This window comes from Miscanthus floridulus, chromosome 8, assembly GCF_019320115.1.
Source record: "Miscanthus floridulus cultivar M001 chromosome 8, ASM1932011v1, whole genome shotgun sequence".
Classification (NCBI taxonomy): domain Eukaryota; kingdom Viridiplantae; phylum Streptophyta; class Magnoliopsida; order Poales; family Poaceae; genus Miscanthus; species Miscanthus floridulus.
The window spans coordinates 141,685,001-141,691,342 of NC_089587.1; the positions used below are offsets into that span (position 1 = coordinate 141,685,001).

Here is a 6,342-nt window from a genome sequence, read left to right on the forward strand (position 1 = left end):
TGCATGCCGATTTCCCTGGTCACAGGAGATACTAAAAACATGCATGCCGATTTCAATAATCACGGAAGATAGAGAAGCGATTCCTTTCAATCTTTTTAATTACTTAGGCCCCATTTGGTAGGACTTCACTTCACTAGTGAAGCTATTTTTTTTTTGACTTCAGCTCCACGAACAGTTCCACCGGTGAAGTTGAAGCGGTTTTGGTAAATCGTTTGGCAAAATGGTTTCCCTGTGAGAGCATGTTTTTAGGGGCATGGAGGAGAAGCCACTTTTTTTGCTCCATCCCACCCCAAATCACTGTGAAAGCTGAAGCTATTTTACTTTACCCCGTTTGGTAGAAAACGGCTCCAAACGGCTCCTGAAGTCGGTGAAGAAACCCTGCCAAACGAAGCCTTAATAAACTAAAGAATCTATAGAAAGACAAAAATACTTCTTCGGCATCCCTAATGATGGGAGAGGAAATTCCTTTAAAAACATGCATGCCGATTTCCTTAATCACGGGAGATATTAAAGACATGCATCCTGTGTCAAAAAAAAAATCACAGGATACAGATGCGATATCTTTCCCTCTCCGTGCGCATAGCAGTGCCGAATCCCAATGGCATGTGCACGAGTCGGAATAAATCAACGGCTCAGTCATTTCGGGATACATTTTATCTATTACCACTTAGGTAATCGTGACCGTCCAATCCAAATAAATAAACGGCTCATGGTCATTTGGGGAGGCTTTTACCTGTGTACCCTTAAAAAAGATGTCACACTCCTGCGTACCCCTTAAAAGTTGGTCGTCACCTACATGCCCTCGCTTGAACTTTTCTTTTCCCTCACGCCATTCCGTCGGCATTTGCTCTTAACGGTGGGTAACGGCTCTGGAGAATGACTCAATTGCCCTTGGGCTTGTATGGGCGTCTGAACTTTTTTCGTTTCCCCTGTGCCATTGCCAGGCCAATTGGGACCTCCGACGAAGCATCCGAAGGACCAGTTGCCGCTGTACACTGGCTGGCAGGTGGGCCCGGACTTCCGTCGGTGCCCTGGCTGACGTCTGCGGTTGGGATTATTTCTTGTCATCTTTTTGCATTTGCATTAGCATAACTACAGCAACCTCAAATCAAAATGAAACTCGATCGACGATGTACGCACGCCTTCACATCCCACTCGAGTGCCATTTTTCTGCAGATTAATTGTTTTTCTAGATATATGTACGGCATGGAGTACATACGTACTAATAATGTAGATTATACGGTCGGGAGTAATATTTTTACTACTGGTTTTGGGTAATCATTTTCCAAGAATCTTGAGGAGTCAGAACATTGACCAAAATTATAGAGATGAATTACAAAGATTGATAACATCAAATAAGTATACTTAGTTGGTATCATACATATTATTATTTCATCGTATAATTTCGGTCAAATTTGAGATTATTGGACTCTCGAAGGTTATCGGAACGACGTATAGTTTGAGACAGAGGAAGTATGTATCCTGTTGAGTTGTCTGCCTCCATCAGCCATGCAAAGACCGTACTTCACTATTCAAATTCGGGATATGAACAGTGCCCGAGCACTCACCGGGAGTGGCTCAACCACTTCACTATTCAAGGCAAGTGTCGCTTTCACGCTCAAATATTTTATACACGCTGGATGAGCGAGCGCGCGATTAGTGAATATAAATATTGATATGTCGCTTTCGCGATTAGCTAATCTGGTGCTTAGTGAATATGCTTATGCGGAACATTTCTAAGGATCTTCTGCAGGCTGGCGAGACAAAAAATTCAGCCGGTCGTGCGTACTATGCTTGTGACAGTCCTACTCGGTACTCACCGTATGCATCACTAACTTGCTTCAGAACTAGACTAACCCGGTCTACTCCCTCGCTATCCCCAGCCACGAACACACAGGACTCAGGCTCTATCGTCTCCCCAGGCAGTTCCACCCAAGGGGAACACTTCTCTGCGCACACAGGGTTCTCTACAAACGCCGCTATCTGGGCTAACACGAGAACAACACACGCAGAGGTTTCTCCTCTAGGGTCCCTAGCATAGAGACGTCGTCCCATATGAACGAGCTTAAAGGAAGGCAGGGATTCAAACGAAAAAACTTAATTCATTTTCACAGAGCAAGCTTACATACGGCTTTCCCTTTCGGGAAACCCCAAGCACTTAGCAGAAACCTTAGGGATTACCTTACAAGCGCAGGATGATCACAGGGACCTCCTTTATTCTAATTTACAGCTAATGGTGGAGTAATACAACGGTAGTGGAGTATTACTATTCATGGTGGATGATTCTCAGAGAGCTTCTAAGATCATGTCTTCATGTGTATGTGTGTGGGTGGAGAGTTGGTGGAGTGGGTGGTGGATGAGAGTGGGTGTCTGAGGTGTGGTGGTGGTTCTTCTGCTTGAGCATTCGATCTTCGATGCTGAATGAATGCGCCCGGCGTCCCGCTTTATAGCATGGAGGGAGCGTCCTTCGCGCTTATCTTCTGACGGAGCGAGCCTTATCGTCTGAAGGAGCATTCGAGGCGAAGTCTTCAATTATTTAATTGAGGAGCCTTCGTGCTTAAGGAAGCGTCTAGCGTCTTCAATTATCTCTTCGTACTGTTGCCTGGACAGCTGGATGGAGAATAATTGTCCTGGCTACAGTAGAGTGACTGTATATTCCTTTTGCGCTGTCCTCCATCGCGCACGATCTGATCGTATCCTTCTGGATATTCTAGATCTGATCGTATCCTTCTGGATATTCTTTGGTATGGTCTTCCACGCCCGAATGATTGATGTTGCAAACATCAAATCAAGAATAGGCATGTAGTATTATCTCCATGGCATGTATCTCTTCCCCCGGACAAATTGTTGATAAACCTTATCAACATAAGGAGTATATTTCTTGTATGAATATATTAATATTGAACTGAGTCTATATTGATTCTTCAATATTTTCTTCGCTGTCCACTTCTTCAGGTTGCCATATTTCATACCAGGACAACAATTCACGATATTCTTTTCGTAATTGACATTCTTTGCCATAACTTGGCTTTATTAGTCTGCCAACTTCTCTTTGTATTATGCTATATCTTCCATAGTATTCTCTCAAGAATACTTTTATTATTTTATTTTGGTACATCATATAATATTCAGAAGCAAATTTGATATTCCCTTCTAATTCTTTTGCTTCACTGAAAATTCTCCAATTATCATGGTTTGTGTCTTTTACGAACAACTCTTCATAATTTTGCCATGAGTCTGAATTCCATGTAGTAGGAAATTTGTATGATCCCTTTGTAATATATATATCATGGCATGCTGGTCTTATTGGTTGTGTAAATTTTGGGAGATTAGAACAAAACTTAATTTTGTATCTACCTTGAATGCATGCTAATTTCTTACAAGCTTCTTTGATAGCTATTCCAAGGTTTGATTGGAGTATCTCTTCAAGTGTACCATATATATCATGAACTAATCCATGATCAATAATAGTCTGCAAAGATATATCATCTCCAATATTTCTTTGTATACTTCTGAAATATTTTAAATTTATATCAGCCTTCAATATTAAGAATCTTTGATGAGGCTTAACAATTAATTTATCATCAAGATGAAGTAAAGGAAAAGTATTTGCATTCACAATTATTCCTAGATGTCTTTCTTTACCTTGGTATAATTTCATAAAGTATTTTTGTATATCATGAAAGGTTTTGTAATGCCTTTCAGCATATTTCTTCCAAATTATATCTTTAACATCACGGGTAAAGTATGACAAAGTTTGTTCAGTCTTAAAACTTAATCTAGGAATGAGAAACTCTTGTGGAATATTATTTAAATATTTGTTTCTTTTTTCCTCTAGAATTACTTCCTTTTCTGATTGCACTTTATTTTCTTCATATATTATTTTAGCTTCTGAATTCTTTTCATATTGCTTTGCTGTTTTAAACATGACATGCATGCTTGTCTTAAGCATAGCCTACATGTTGCTCTTTCTGCTGGATCTTGATAATATATGCAAAAAACACATTTTATATTATGATCGCCTTTTTTATGATCCCACTTGTGTTCGTAGTTTATTTGATCCATCATTTCTATTTTTAATCCTGCTAACTCATCAATTAAATCTAACTCTTCATCACTTGATTCTTTTTCTTCATCATATTCTATTTCATCTGTCTCTATAATTGAATATATTGATTCATCATCCATTATATCATCATCACTGACTAAGATATTTTCATTCACACTATCTATTATTTGAACCTTTTCTTGTTCTTCTTGCTTATTGGAATACCTTTTCTTGTCTTTGTTAGGACATGTTTTGCTTAAGTGATCTGGTGAGTTGCAAATAAATCATCTACATGTACTATCATAATTTTTTCTAGGATTATATCTTCTTACATTCCTTTTATGGAGGAATGGAGCTCTATTGTCTGATCTTCTAAGGAAATAGCGTCTCTTTGTCTTTACATTTCCTTTCTTATAATTCTTAGGATATTTCTTATTTCTAGATCTCTCTTCTCCATATGTCAATGGTATTTGAACTATTTTATTGCAAAAATTATAATCTGATTGCTTCATTGATCTTTGGGCTTGTATATTCGTGCATATTTTTCTTAATTGTTTGAAAACGAATGTTATAGCCTGAGAGATATTATATTCTTTACCAATAGTTTCCTTTTTATATTCTTCTAATATCATAGAACCTAAAGGCTCTGGTAATTTATTAAAATATTTTTCTACTATACCTTGGTTATAACCTTGCTGGGCAGTAGTAGCATTATACAAATAGTGTTGAGAAAATTCTTTTATTCCTTTCCAGCTTGTCAGTGACAATTTTTCTATTTCTTTTAATCTTTCATTTTGTAATACAGTAAATCCTAATTCAGGATCTTCACCTATTACAATGCTTGATATAATATTTGCAAAATTATATGGATTACTACCAGCCATTTTTAATTGGGCATAATGGTTAGGGAAAGCTTCTACCCATTGTTCCCATAAAACTTTGACTGATTCACCTAAAAATGTTTCTAAATATGTAATCATATCTTCTACTCTATTTCCAATATTATGCTGATTTTGTATATACTTTTGGACTATCAATCCTTTCCATATGCTAATTATATTTGACCAATCTATAGGATCATGTGCTGCTAAATTTAGTATAGCACCATCACTTTTATAATTCTGGAATTGCACCTTCTTTTCAAATTCTCTTCTTTTTGAACCCATATGCTTATATTGTCCAGGTATATATGTATATGTAGGTTCTTCTTTTTCTGGTGGCCAAGTTCCTGGTTTTCTAGTTGGTCTCTCACTTTCACCTTCTATCTTTATTTTAGGACCTCGTCTTCTTTTTAATGAACTTGGATCTATTTCCATTGCTTCTATAGCATTATTTTTAGGCAACTCTTTATTTTCTAAGGGGTTTATGAGAGTTTCTGAGTTATTACTACATATCTCAATTGTATCTTCATCCTCTTCTTCATAGCTTTCTAGTAAGAGCTTATTATTAATTTCCCATTGCTCATCTTCGCTTATATCATTATCTTCTATATCATTTATCTTATCCTTGCTATGTTCTAATTCTTTTTGGACTTCTTTTACCCTGTTATCTATTTGTTTTGACACAAAGTCATTTTTCTTTATTGGAATGCTAAGTTTCTTAGCATTTAATTCTCTATCTTTCTTGATATTTTCAAGTCTACATATTTCTCGTCTAAAGTAGAGTTCCCTTTCTCTTATAGCAGCCCATTTGCATATCATGGAGGTTTTATATTCATCATGAATTTTGCTTAGCTTTTGCTTATAATGATTTATTTCATTATCTATATCTAATTTTTCCATAAATTCACATATGCTATGCCTTCTATTTTCTTCCAATTTTGACTCTGAACTGGATGCTTCTAAATCATCTAAACTTTGTTCTTTATAATCTACAAACCTAATACTAGTCAACCCTCTATTATTTTCATAGCTTATGTAATCTTTAGGTTGTTTTAAAATTTTTGGTTCTATTAATGAGCTTATATTCCATTCTTCTCCTGCTCTTTCTTCAGAACTTATTTTAAGAGGACTCATAAATTTTATTTCTTTAGATTGTATACTTTCTACAACATTGTTCACATTTACCTTATATCTGGTTCCACTTCTATTGGTTAACCTTCCTATAAATTCTATGCTTACTAATAAATTCGTTCCTTTAAATTCTTCATATCCTTTAGTTTAAAATCCGAATGCCATCTTATCTATAAATTCTTTAACTGGCATTATTAAGTCTGGAGCTATATATGTTATCAACATATTTTCATTCATATCACCTTCTAAAAATCCTAATGCTGCTTTATTTATTGTGTCTGT

General features: G+C 36.3%; 1 pseudogene; it reads right to left on the reverse strand.

The window, feature by feature from the left end:
• Nucleotides 1–3,879: 3,879 nt before the first annotated feature.
• LOC136469948 (uncharacterized) lies at nucleotides 3,880–6,011 on the reverse strand (annotated as a pseudogene).
• Between the last annotated feature and the right edge of the window lie 331 nt (nucleotides 6,012–6,342).